Source organism: Amblyraja radiata, chromosome 26 (genome assembly GCF_010909765.2).
Source record: "Amblyraja radiata isolate CabotCenter1 chromosome 26, sAmbRad1.1.pri, whole genome shotgun sequence".
Classification (NCBI taxonomy): Eukaryota; Metazoa; Chordata; class Chondrichthyes; order Rajiformes; family Rajidae; genus Amblyraja; species Amblyraja radiata.
This window is the reverse complement of record NC_045981.1, coordinates 6,715,131-6,729,816: the sequence shown is the minus strand read 5'-3', so window position 1 is coordinate 6,729,816 and position 14,686 is coordinate 6,715,131. Positions and strand designations below refer to the sequence as shown.

Genomic DNA, 14,686 nt, shown 5'->3' with positions numbered 1-14,686 from the left:
TGGATGATCAGCCATGATCACATTGAAGGGCTGAATGCCTACTCCTGCACCAATTGTCTATTGTCTATTGTCTACACTCAGGAAAGGAGAGGGAGGTTCGGTACGCTTACTGGAGCCAATGTTATTCCTTGAGCAAAACGTGAAGTGCTGGAGTAACTCAGTGGGTCAGGCAGCATCGTTGCAGGACATGGATAAGCAATGTTTATGTCCGGAGAGTTTGGATAAGCTATGTTTCGGGTCAGGATCATTCTGGTTAGGAGCTTTCTGTAGACTTGGTACTCTCAATATTATTCCTGTGTGGTTTATTTTTCACACAGAGAGGGGTAGGAGCCTGGAATGCACAGCCAGCAGAGGTGGTAACAGCAGATACTACACCAATGTTTAAGAGGCATTTGAACACATGAGCTGGCAGGGTATAGAAGGATACGGATGATATTTGAGCAGATGAGACTAGATTCACACCATGGCCACATAAACGTGATGGGCTGAAGGGCCTATACCTGTACTGTACTGTGTAGGAAGGAACTGCAGATGCTGGTTTAAATCGAAGCTAGACACAAAAAGCTGGAGTAACTCAGCGGGTCAGATAGCATCTCTGGAGAAAAGGAATAGGTGACATTTCGGGTCAAGACTGGGTCACCCGGGACGGAGTGAAGAAGGGTCTTGGCCCAAAACGTCCCTATTCCTTTTCTCCAGAGATGCTGTCTGACCCGCTGAGTTACTCCAGCTTTTTGTGTCTATCACCTGTGTGGTACTGTTCTATGCTCTATATTTTACATCCAATTGGGACCAGTTTATTACCAATGGCTGAAACTTCATTGGGATCCAGGGCAGGCAGATCCATGAGGTCTCAGATAGCTGTGTGGTGTCTTCCCAGAGAAGCTAATACAACACTAGAAATAGCAGTGGACGTGCGCATGTTATAAAAAGCTTGCAACCACATCATTCTTTTTATATCTCTTTTAGAATGGCCTAAATACATCCAAAGAAGTCCTGCAGGTACAATTGCAATTTGTCAGCATGACATTCCCAATGGCAATGAGATAATTATCAGATCACGGTTTTAGAAATGTTGAGTAAGTGATATTGCTGCTAGTAGATTCAGAGTAATTCACCATGGAAACAGGCCTCTAGGCTCATCAAACTCGTGCTGACGAGGCGAGATCATCAAGTACCTCTTTTGAATTCCATTTTATTCTCCACACATTCCTATCATCTAACTGCAACCCCCTCCTCCCCAAACCCATGCAGTCACAAGGGGAACATACAAACTCTGCACAGACATCACCCATAGTCAGGATCGAACATGGTCTCTGGCCCTGTGAGGCAGCACCACTATGCTGCCCTAATGGTTCCAACAATGTATCTGCCAGCACCTGCAATAGGGCAGTAACCACACACACAATAGGGACAATTCACAGTGGAAACAACCTTTTAGGCTGCACGTCTTTGGGAACTGGGAGGAAACCAGACCATCCAGAGAAAACTCGTGCAGTCACAGGGAGAACATATGTAGCTAGCTGGCAGCGGAAGTCAGGATTGAACCTGGGTCACTGGAGATGGGACAGCAGCTCTGCTCGTGGTGACACAGCTTCTCTTCAAAGTGATGATGAATCTTTTCTGGGAACCTGAAGGAACTGATGAAGCTTTGGTTTCGTTTAGAGATACAGATACAGCATGGGAACGGCCTCCCTTTGGCCCATCGAGTCCACGCCGACCATCGATCACTAGTTCCATGTTATCCCAGTTTCACATCAGGCACACTAGGTACGATTTACAGAAACCATTTAACCTGCAAATTTGCATGTCTTTGAAAGGAATAGGAATACTTTATTGTCACGTGTGACGAGGAACAGTGAGACTCTTTGCTTGCAGACACAATGTGTACAAATAGCAGCCACCTACGGTGCTGACAAAGTGACAAATCAGGGCGGCTCCCCATTTTGTCCCCCTCCCCCCACCACAGCAGTTCCCCCACGCTGGGTCCTCCATTGTTCTTCCCCTCGCCCCTCACGCTCTCATTGACCATTGACCGCGGGTCGACCCTTGAGGCATCGCCGCCGCTGCGTGGCTTCACCATCACCGAGGCTCCATCGTCGCGATGCTTCACAGCTGCTGCCAAGGCCTCACCTCGCCGACGCCCCACCTCACGCCTCCGTGGTGCCGAACTGGGATCCAGCCGTGGGCTCCGTCGGACCCAGGCTTCGACCCGCCAGGCCCCGACCCGGGCTTCTACGCGGCGATCCGGGCGGAAACGAGACTGTGGCACCTCGATATAGGCCTCCGGCTGCATTCCCATAGAGGAGGAGGAGCCATCTTGGGGAACTGCTGCTAACCAGCAGCCGTCCATTTAATTCACTTTTTTTTGAAGTTTTAGTAAGTCCTGTGCTTTGTCTGTTGGAGAAATGGACTTTTTAATGTGGGGGGAAGGGGGTGATTATACTTCTAGGTCCCTACCTGGTCAGTGAGGCAGCTTTTTCTCTGGGCTGCCCTGTCGACCCGTCCTCGTGGCCTACCAGCGGGCGTGGAGCGCCGTTTCCTGGCGAACACCGCCCAGCACCTCGGCTTCGGTGGCGGCACAGCGCTGGAGCGCTATCGCGGAGCGGAGCGGGCGATGCCTTGCCTGGGTCTCCGCGCTGGATCGACGCGCTGGAGCTCCGGTGAGCTGTGACCGCCGAGATCAACACCTCCGGGCTGCGGGTCTGCGGAGCGGAGCGGGCGGCGCCAATTTTAACATCGGGAGCCTGGGAGCTCCAAACCGGCGCGGCCTTGTCGGCTTCGGAAGCCGCGGTCCCCAGTTAGGAAGCGGCCGTTCCAGGTGGCCCAGCCGCTGAGTGGACTCTCCCGATGCCGGGGCAACAGCACCCGGCCAGAACGGCCAGGAACTTCGGGCCTCCGTAGAGGCAATAGCGGAGGCCTCAATAGGCCTGACTTTGGGTGAACTGGGGATGGGGACTGGACATTGTGCCTTCCCCCACAGTGGTAACCATTGTGGGGGGATGATTTTTTTGTGTGTAAGTAGATATGTTAGTCTGTGTCCAAGATGGCTGTCGGAAGGGAGAGTGGACGCTGGCGCGGTTTGGCTGCCGCTGCTCTCTCTTCACATTGTGTTTTTGATTTTTTGTCTTTGGATCAAATTCTGTTTTTAATTTGTGTATTGGTGATGTCTTTATTATTTATTTTATTCCGATTATATGTTTTATTATTCTTGTTAATCTCTGTAAGGTGTCCTTGAGGCTTTTGAAAGGCGCCCACAAATAAAATTTATTATTATTATTATTATTCCCAGTCCACAACCTCGGGGCCCGTCCAGAAGGAAACTGGAACATCCAGAGCAAACCCACGCGGTTACAGGGTGAACATACAAACTCCGCAAAGACATCACCCATAGTCAGGATCGAACAGGCGTCTCTGGCGCTGTGAGGCAGCACCACTGTGAGGCAGCACCACTGTGCTGCCCCAATGGGTCCAACATTGTATCTACCAGCAGTAATGTGGCAGTAATGTCTCAGAATTGCATTGGAGAATCAGCATAGGTGTGTATGCTCTCGTTGGTGGAGGGGAATTATTGCAAGGGAGATCAGTGAGAACAACTTTATCCAGTATATCTGTCCTGGTGCAGCTTGTGAAGCAGGGTTTACTTTATTGGTTGAGCATGTACCTATTTCATGCAAATGATTTTGCTGATGAAAAAGGCAACAGGAGGTACCTCTGGGAACACTGGTGAAAATGACTCATTGAAAATGTGATGGTGTGGGCTGATTTAAAGTTGTGATATTATGTTTATGGGCTCAAAAATACTTCAAATTATTTGTCTCCTTTGCACAAGGGCACTATTTCTGAAAATTCATTAGGAGAATAATCACCAATGATGCACCTAAAAGTGGAACCTTAACCACTTTGGATATTAATTTCAGCATTCAAAATAAAGTTGATGTAATAGCTTTCTCATTTTGAATGGCTCCTATTGCTCCAGATGTGGAGTTACATTTGTAGTGCAGGACATTTGACTGCCTGATGTATGCAAGGTTCGCCAAAACATCTGCAGCAAGGCCCAGAAAACTCACTTTACTGGGCTTTACTCCGTGAGACAAATTCCCCCAATCTTTGCGTGCCACCAAGGGCATTTTAACTCCATTGAAAGTTAGATGACTGATATGGAACATGCAGCTAGTTGAATTGTACCAATACACAAAGGACACTGAGATTCAATGTACTGCTTCCACACTGAAGAAACGCTCCAATAAACTATTAACTTCTCTCTTCTAGCTAGATTAATGTACATGTCTGGTGTGAGATGTGTTTAAATTAACCATGTTAAGGAAATGCTTTTTATAAAGACATTAAACATTAGAATGACATCAGATGAACCAAACGTTTGGCTCTTTTATAACCTTATTTGTTGGAGGTGAAAGGGCATTGTACCAAATACTGTCGTATCCAGTCATATCTATAATTACTTTAAAAGACTCTAAAGAAGGCAGTTACTTTGAGGAGTCTTTCTGATCTATGACAGGAAATGCTTCCAGCAGGAATTTTCCATCATTATCTTTGAAGCTACAGGCTGGGAGCAGCTGGTGTTAGATGCGTAGCTCACACAGAGAGAGGGGAGTGTGCTCTTGGCTGATGAAAAGGAAAAAGAACACAAAAAGTGGCCAAGTGACCTATCATCAATGTCGAAGGGTTTCTCTAATAAAACCTTGTTTAAAAACTGTGAGTGCGCCAGTAGGAACAGAGGGGGCCATGTGATACAATCTTGTACCAGACACCATTGTTTAGTTTGCGAATGGCTATCTCAAACAAACAACATTCTGTAGCTGTTAGCTGTGTCTCGTCTGAGTGGTAGTATTTTGCAGTACCACCAAAGAAACTCAGAGACGAATATGCTCATACTAAGCAGCTCTTCCTCTCCATTTAAGAACTTCAAACAAAACGATTATCGCCAATTAAAGAGAAAAATAGCCACTTGTTTATTTACCCCAGCAAAATTAAAAATTAGTAGTGATATATGCAACAGCACTCTGTATTTGCTCAAAGTAATAGATTAGAATCTGCAGACTGTAAAGCCAAGCTTAAGCTAATTTCCTCTGCAGCTCTTGCTCCTGTTATCATATTTAAGGATGGTTCTAACCCAATACATTTACACTCAATTGCAAATGTTACTTTTATCATAAGATGCAAGTTGAATGTACGGTGAATCAGGCATGCAAAATCAAGTTATGATAATGCAACATGAATGTACTAAAGAGTAATGGAGAATTGTGATATTAAGGAAGCTGCAGATTAGTAGCCAATGATCAAATGTGTGCCATTCATACTTGTATTGAAGAATGTTGCTTTGAAAACTAAGCCTAATTTAAGAAGAGCACCAAGCACCAATCTACAGCCTGTGTGTGTCACTACAACACTTTTCTGCGAATCACCAGGAGGTATGAAAATTTTGGATTGAATAATTCAATCCATCTAACACCAGGTAACATAAATATGTTCAAAGCAGTCTTTGGTGCATTGCAAAGCTTACATGGTGAACCAATGGCTTGCAGCAATAACAGCAAAGACCAAGATGGCAGCAACTGCTTAATTATTGCTACAGTCAGATTGCCTTTCCATGATTTCATAATTCAATAGAATGGCTATAAAAATGCTAATTTAAATCTTGTCCATGTTATTACAGTTATGACCCAGGCACAGACATGTTAGTCCACAGTGCCTTTTGGTGGCTGTAGATTTCCAAGGTCTCCCACAATTTGTCAGATGGGTGTGACACACCTGAAAACTGCTGAATGCAAAATGATTTATGTGGCAAAATAATCGACAGTATTCAAATGGTACACAATAAATCATAGCCACAACCTAAAACATGAAAACGTCGATGCAGCAACAACCTTGTACATTTAAACTGTGTTTAAGAGACTAACTGGATAAAAAACCCCACAGGATGAGGCGCTCAATGTAGACTCTCACCCAAGGTTGGCAGATTTAACATAAGGTCATAAGTGATAGGCACAGCGTTAGGCCATTCAGCCCATCAGGTCTACTCTGCCATTCAATCATGGCTGATCTATCTCTCCCTCCTCGCTCCATTCTCCTGTCTCCTCCCCATAACCCCTGACACGGGGCTCAATTCTAATGAAATTCTTCACCTCATACATGCCAGCAACATCATTCAATTTTGTCTCTCCAAAGTAATGCCCTGAGAACTGGGCCGATTGCAGTTCAGGCCAGATTTTTTGATCCATGCCATGTCTGGAGTCTGGCACTCAAGGAAAAAAAAAAGCCTCTGATGTTAGCTCTTTCATCAACCACTCCAAAGTATTTATGAGCGTTAAATATTTACATCAGTGCTGAAGAACTTCATCCCTTGCCAATTATCGCTCATCAACATCTTTATTCACTTTGTGATTCATGACAGCGCCAGCTTTAAACATATACAACATCTGTCAAATAACTTCATCAAATGGGAACATTCTTGGGAGATAATCCATTTATATCTTGTTTTCAGAACTCGTAATCACCAGGAGACATGTGTTTAGATAGGACGGTGACATTGTCATGCTAATCCAAGACTAATCTGTTCAGCCAATGCCATGTTTGCAGGTAGTACCGGTCTCAAAAAGATTGCCACCATCTCTTTTTAAATGAAAAACAAACAGAGCAGCTTACATCAAGTGCTCTTAAAAGATTCACTTTTTATTTGAAGAAGGTACGTGTTATTGTCTACAGGACTAATGGCAAGTGATAGATTTGAAATGTGTAGTAAGGAGCTGAAGCTGCTGGTTCAAACCAAAGATAGACACAAAAAGCTGGAGTAACTCAGCGGGTCAGGCATCTCTGGAGTGACGATTCGGGTCGAGACCCTTCTTCAGACATTTGAAATGGTCGCCACGTCTACATGTACTCGGTGACCATTTCGCTGAACACATGCGTTCACTCCAGCAAGGCCTACTGATCACCCGGTTGCTAACCATTTTAACCCCCCTTCCCGTTCCCATTCTGACCTTTCTGTCCTGGGCCTCTTCCATTGTCTAAGTGAGGCCACAGACAAAGTGGAGGAACAGCACCTCATATTCCACTTGGGTACCTTATAACCCAAAGGCATGATCTTTGAATTAGGTAACTAACTTAAACACCCCACCCACTTGTGCCCCACCTAGCCTCACACCTATTTCTCCCCCCCCCCTCCCCCCCCCCCCCCCCCCCCCCCCCCCCCCCCCCCCCCGTTAAACCTACATTCCTTCCTCTGGCTTCTATCATTCTCACACTTTTCCTCTTTTCATCTCTGCCCTTTGACCTAGCATCTGCCTATCAAAAACCCTCTCGCCTGTATCCACCCATCATTGTCAGACTGAGGCCAAGTGCAAATTGGAAGAACAGCATTTCATATTTCACCCCAGTGGTATGAATATTGATTTATCTAACTTCACGTAACCCCTGCATCCCCTCTCTCTCCACCCCTCCCCCACTCAAGTCGCTGCACTAGCTTCAAAGCCGTCTTGTTGAGTCTCAATGTCTGTAACTCATTCTAACCTAGGCCACAACTAACAATGGCCTGATCCCTTTATCATCAATACTTTTTTGCATATCTTTCATTCATTTGTTCTGGATCTCTCTATGTCACCGTCTATATCTCTTTTCCCTTTCCCATAACTCTCAGTCCGAAGAAGGGTCTTGACTGGAAACGTCACCTATTCCTTTTCTCCAGAGATGCTGTCTGTCCCGCTGAGTTACTCCAGCATTCTGTGTCCACCCATCATTTGCCAGGTTCTGTCCTGCCTCTTCTCGCTCCCATTTTTTCTTACACCTCCCCCCCCCACACTCATCCCCCACCACAATCAGTCTGAACAGGAAGCACAGGGGAAACATCAAATACACTGCCACAAATGAAAGGGAAGTGATACAATTGGAGAGACAAATGTTGCAGCCACTTTGGGTCAACCTTCACATTCCAAGGAAGAATCAGCAAAAATAAAGACATAGCACGGCAATGCATTTGCTCACAAGTAATTGCAATGCCAGGTACCTCATTGTACAGGAAAGAACTGCAGATGCTGGTTTAAATCGAAGATGGACACAAAATGCTGGAGTAACTCAGCAGAACAGATAGCATCTCTGGAGAGAAGGAATGGTTGACATTCCGGGTCAAGACCCCACATTGGCTCTTCAATTTTGATGATGCTAGCAAGGCAGTATGGTAGAGCTGCTGACTCACAGCGCCCGAGACACAGGTTTGATCCCGATCTCAGGTGCTATCTGTGTGGAGTTTGCATGTTCTCTCTGTGATGGCACGGGTTTCCTCCAGGTGCTTCGGCTTAGAGGTTAATTGACTCTATAAAAATAGTTCCTAGCGTGCAGGAAGTGAATGAGATCGTGGATCTAACATAGAACTAGTGTGAACGGGTGATCGATAGCCAGCGTGGACTCTGTGGGCTGAAGGGCCTGCTTCCACACGGTATCTCTGGGAGAAACTGTCCTGATGCCCACAACATCATTACAATATTTAAACAAATGGCATGTCTGTTTTCTTTGGAATGCTGCAAACATTTCAGAAAACAAGTCATGAATAATGAATGATACATAATCACTAACCATTTTTACATTCAATTGCCCATTTTGGAGAACAAAATAAATCCAACATTTTGATTTACAACACATTGGACATGATTTTCTCACCGCATAATTTGCAAATAAGATGAAGAAATATTTAAAGTATCTTCAGAAGACGGAGACACCAGCTTAATTCCCCAAATTCGGAACCATGTGCAGGAAGCTATTTTTCCAATCAGCTGTCTGCAGAGATAAACAACCATCTGTTCTTTCAATGCCATTGCACCCTCAAGCACAAACAGGACATTACATTTGTGGATGTTTTATTCCTCTTTATCTCCCCGCCGCTCGTTGTTCCTCCCACTATTCTGACTGTTACAATGCACACTGGGCAAATCTGGAACCCCGTCACAACACAAAAATGGTTCCACCAAAAAGGCCACCACCATGCTATTTCACAAGTAACACAAACCATTCAGAAACATGGAGTCGAATACCAATCCACCAGCCATATTTGAGTGCATCATGGAACAATGCGAGGCCAGGGAAAGTAGCTGGAATAGATCGTGCAAAGTCTCTCACCCTCCATAAGATAATGGCCAGCATGAATGTTGCCTTAATTTTCCTGCCTAATTCCCATAATCCGCAATACCCCTCTGATGCATAATTCTCTCTCAATCATGAATATACTCAATGACTCTGTATCCCTCGCTCACCGAGCTAGAGAATTCCAGATATTCTCATGGGGAGATGAAATCTTGCTTAGCTTGAAACTATATACCTCTAGTTCAAAAATTTCTCATGAGGGGAAAATGTACCTACCTTGTCATCTTAGAGTCTAATGTTTCCATGAGATCAGTTCTTAGTTTTCTGAACAACTGCAAATTTTAAAATCATTCTGGTCAATCTTACTTCATTGGTTCATGCCCAGAACACGGGAATCAATTTTGCTGCATTGTCTCTAAATATATGTTTAATAAAGGAGAACAAAATTGGACAAAGTACCAGATACAACCTAACCAAGGTCCTGTAAAGTTGTAGCAAGACTTCTTTTATCCTAACCTCACATTTCCATTCTAAACACTTTATTTGTCATCTGCTTGCCTACTTATAAAACATGCCTATATCCATTTATGAGCGTTGTATTCCCCTTTATCTCCCAGCATCTCCTAGATGTTTCATCTAACTTTTTCACTATTAATTTAAAATACATAAACACTTGGTCCCCCCATGCGAGTTACTAATATGGATAGTTAATAGCTGACACACCAGTGATCAGGCCATGTTGCTGTGTGGCAGGCTGTGATTCCACAGATATCCCCCGGCAGTAAGCCTGGCTCACCCACCGCGGACCTGGGAACCCTGAACTGAAGAGGGAAGCCGCCAATGTACGTCTCGAACAAGGATTGTTCCACGTACCCTAGAAGGAGGCAGGCATAGCTAGGGCCCAGGCGCGTGCTCATAGCTACACCTTGTATTTGGTGGAAATGGGAGGAGTCAAACGGAAAATGGGCCAAATGTGGGTAAATGGGACTATCTTAGGTGAGGTATTTTAGTTGCAATGGGCAAGATGGGCTGAAAGACGTGTTTCCGTGCTGTATTATGCTCTGATTAAGTGTAGCGAGACTTCCTCATTCATATAATGATGATTTATGCAAATGAGGCTTTCCCGAGATTTCATCACTTTCGTTAATAACTGACTTGCCATCGCCATTTTCTCTCTTGCCTCTTTCTTGAATAGTTGGAAACATTGTTGATACTATAAGTTTTCCTTACTTCTCCAAGATCCTTATACTGTTCCGGATATAATTTCTCTCTTTGGTCGTTGCTGCACAGCTTGCTGAATGCATTATTGTTGCAAAGGAATAAAAATAAACACCCAAAAGAAAATGGAGAAGGGACAGCTTTCTCTGGGAATTGTAATCACCGCAGCGCATGTTGATGAGTGTTTGGAACCATACAAAAGGACCAAGCAAAATAAAATCATTAGCATTTTTTATGGCCAACAGCCAGAAATGAATGTGTGCTTAGCTTCAGAGATGGTGGTGGCATGTCTTAGTCAAGTACCAGCAGTACCATTAACAGCTGACTGCACCAAACAAAGAGAGCAATTCAGAAGAACAAGGGTCTCTTGAAAGCATTGTCATCAGAGGCTGGGCACAAGCCAACATCCAGAGCAAGTGAAATAATCGAGAACATTGAGCCGAGCCAGAATTATGCCACAGATGCAATTCCAACTCAAGAGGGAATTTATCACTAGTGTTAAATTAAATATGGTCTGTGAGATTTGTCAACCTATTGATGATGCTTCTTAATGATAATATAAATAACATCTAAGAGACTTTTAGATCATCACATGAATGTGTGTAGATTTATGAGGTTAGTTTAGCTTGGCATCATGTTCGGCACAGACATTGTGGGCCAAAGGGCCTGTTCCCATCCTGTACTATTGTATGTTATAGTCATAGAGTGATACAGTGTGAAAACTGGCCCTTCGGCCAAACTCGCCCACACTGGCCAACACGTCCCAACAGCACTAGCCCCACTTGCCTGTGCTTAGCCCATATCCCTCCAAACCTGTCATATCCATGCACCTGTCCAACTGTTTCTTAAACGTTGGGATAGTCCCAGCCTCAACTACCTCCTCTGGCAGCTTGTTCCATACACCCACCACCTTTTTTTGCGAAAAGGTTACCCCTCGGATTCCTATTAAAACTTTCCCCCTTCACCTTGAGCCTATGTCCTCTGGTCCTCGATTCCCCTACTCTCCAAAAAACTCTGTGCATCTACCCGATCTATTCCTCTCATGATTTTGTACACCTCTCTATGATCATCCCTCATCCTCCTAAGGAATAGAGACCCCCACCTACTCAACCTCTCCTTATAGTTCACACCCTCTAGTCCAGGCAACATCCTCATAAATCTTTTCTGAACCCTTTCAAGCTTGACAATACCTTTCCTACAACTTGGTACCCAGAACTGAACACAATATTCTAAATGCAGTTTCAGCAACGCCTTATACAACTGCAACATGACCTTTTTGGTCACGTTTTCAAAATAAAATCAATCAGATTTGTGAGACACGACCTCCCAAGTACAAAACCATGCTGGCTATCCTTAATCAGCCCTTGCCCATCCAAATGCCTGTATAAACTATCACTCAGAATACTCTCTAGTACCTTTCCAACTACAGATGTTAAGCTCCTCTGCCTATAGTTCTCAGCATTTTCCCTGCAGCCCTTCTTGAATAGAGGCACAATATTTGCCACCCTCCAGTCTTCCAGCACCTCACCTGTATTTAAGGATGACTCGTAAATTACAACCAGGGCTCCCGCAATTTCCTCGGATATATCTGATCAGGCCCTGGAGATTTGTCTAGCTGGCATATTTGTTCTTTTAATACCCGTTGACTATTCTAGGGTTTGTAGTAAACCCCCAACAAGGTGATCATCCCTTTCTTGTTCCTCAGCTCCATGTTCTATGTTCTATGATAAGACTCTGATCAACCTATTGTCTATGTATCTATTTCCTGCACCTATTGTCTATGTAACCATTAAAATGCATTAATTAATGTTAAGCAGTTGGTGTGGGTTCCACAGTGATAATGTTGTGGCATTCTGTGGTACTCTACAGGGAAACTGTTGACATAGCTGTGGGATTTCTTTATAACTTTCTTCACAGAAGGGCTGCTCATCATCTTGTATTTGCATTCAAGATGGATGACCAAGGCCAGCCCAAAGCAGTTGAAGCTATTCCAAGTCCTTCAAATGTAAAGAGAAGGCCCATCAACAGGGGCTGTCCCACTGCGGCTACCTAATTGGCGAGCTTAGAAGAGTTTGCCCTCGACTCATACTCGCAGCATGGTCGACACATGGTCCTAGGAGGTCTTTGTAACTCTCCTTCATGCTCGAGAATAGTCCCCGCGTACTTGAGGCCTCAGCTAGGTCGCGGCATATTTTTCAACAGTTAAAAAAAGTCGCCATGGAAAAAGTCGATACTTTTTTTACTCGTAGGTTTAGTCGTAGTGGGTCGTAGAGGAACGGCATGTTATTCATAGGTAATCGACGGCAGTCAAAGGTAATCGAAGGTAGTCGTAGATAGTCTTCAACATAGTCGAAGGGAGGTCGAAGGAGATCGGAGGAGGTCGTCTTCACTCTCCACTATTCAGTGTCCAATTTTCCCGAAGCTAGTCGAAGCTAGTCTTCTAAATAGTCGAAGGTGGTCTTCAACATGACACCTTTTCAAACTCTCCTAAACTCGCTAATTAGGTCGCCCAAGTGGGACAGCCTCTTTACACCCAGTTGTTCCAGACAAAAGTTATGATTGTTTCAAGCTCTTCTGCTTTACAAAAGAAAGATTGAAGTCAGCCGTTTTTGACTTATTTCCAAAATGAGGTGGGTGCATGCATGAACAGGCAAGGAATAGAAGGATAGTGACCATGTTTAGGCAGATAGGATTAGTTTAGGTCGGCATCAGGGTTGGTGCAGAAATAAAGAACCAAAGGGTCTGTTCCTGTCTGTACTGTCTTATGTTCCATGTTCTGTGATGGGCTTCTCATTTTAGAACATGACGGTTGGTAAGGACTTGGCAATGTTTTCTTGCATGGAACAGTGAACATACAAACAGAAACTGGACACAAAGTGCTGGAGTAACGCAGCGGGTTAGGCAGCATCTCTGGAGAACAAGGACAGGTGACGTTTCAGGCTGGGACCTTTCTTTTGAAATTTGAAATGAATTTGTGAAAAGATTGAGTTGATTTCAGTGAAGAACCAGTGACATCTCAGGCACTGATAACATTGCTGAATGCCCAATAGTGAATGCAGCCATTACCATAATCGTGAAAGGGCTCCCTTTACTAACCAGATTTTTCATCAAGAAAAAAAGATTCCATTAATTCAATGTGCAGGGCACCTTGGCTTTTGAGAATTTCCGGATGGTTAATGCAACGTTTCCTGGACACCTTGATGACTTCATCTGAAGGAAGTCAGCAGAGTGAGATGTTGCTCGTTAGTTTACCTGCCATATTTCTGACAGACTCTCTCACAAGATGCCCTTTGGCCATAAAATGATGAGCTTTCCTAGCCTGGGGAGCCATTGAAGCGCATGCCTGCCTGCTTTGGGGAGAGGGGTGGGGTGGGATGGGATGGGATGAGGGGTGGGATGGGATGGGATGGGGGGGGGGTGATTTTGCTAACAAACGCTGGTGCTCAGAGTGGACAAGTTCGGCCAAAAGGCTTGTATGACTATATTTATTGCTGTGATTACTGTTCAGTCGATACTTGGCAATGGATTTCACCTTCAGGAAACACACTGGTCTACATTGTACAATTTGAACTCATTTCTGGGTGTGACCCACTCTAACATTCTCACAAGTTGGACTTTGGCCATTACATGAATTTATTTTCCTGGGGGTCCAATTGGTCTTTAACACTAAAGCAGTCATGTTTCAGCAGAGCAAGAATAGATCTAATTGAATCTAAATATTGTTCCCAACGTGTTCCGAAAAGGGTATGTGTTACTGAGGGGAGAGGTTGATGCAAGGTCATTACACAAATACTGTAAAACAAATTCCACAGTGGCACCTTCAAAGATCAGCCTGGGGAACCTTTTATCACCAGACTAAACACTTCCTTTTGTTGAAGTAAATGCAGTTAATTTTCTTTCCTGAAATCCAGCCAGTAAGGTCAGGTATAAAACCATAAATCCAGCCATAATTGTGGTTCACAAGATGCCTGAAGAAAACATCAAGTTGGTGGGATTTCAGTTCGTTATATATCCCAGAAGAACATACGTAACAAACCACTCAGACCTCAAACTAAACTATTTCACAAGATCACAATACTTTACAATATCAGGCCAATGGGCCCTTCAAGGTTTAAATTAAAATCTATTTAAGATGGATCCAAACTTTGCAGATTATAATGCAGATGTTCATACAACATACTAAAAGGTTGCCACAAGGATTCAGTACATGAACCAGCAGATGTGTGTACTCCACAATGACAAAGATACATAGATATCTGTTAAGTGCTCAGTCTTTATCATGGGTGTGAAATTCCATGAAATGTTGGTACATCATTCAATATAATTTTACAGCAAGTATATAATCAAGAGCAAAATGAAGGAAGTATTTGGATTCTAT

At 44.2% G+C, this 14,686-nt stretch overlaps 1 protein-coding gene across 2 annotated transcripts in view; it reads right to left on the bottom strand.

Annotated features, from left to right (window-relative positions):
- The window catches only part of gas7 (growth arrest specific 7), a 353,513-nt gene that overhangs the window by 164,598 nt on the left and 174,229 nt on the right, over positions 1-14,686 (bottom strand). The window lies entirely within an intron of this gene.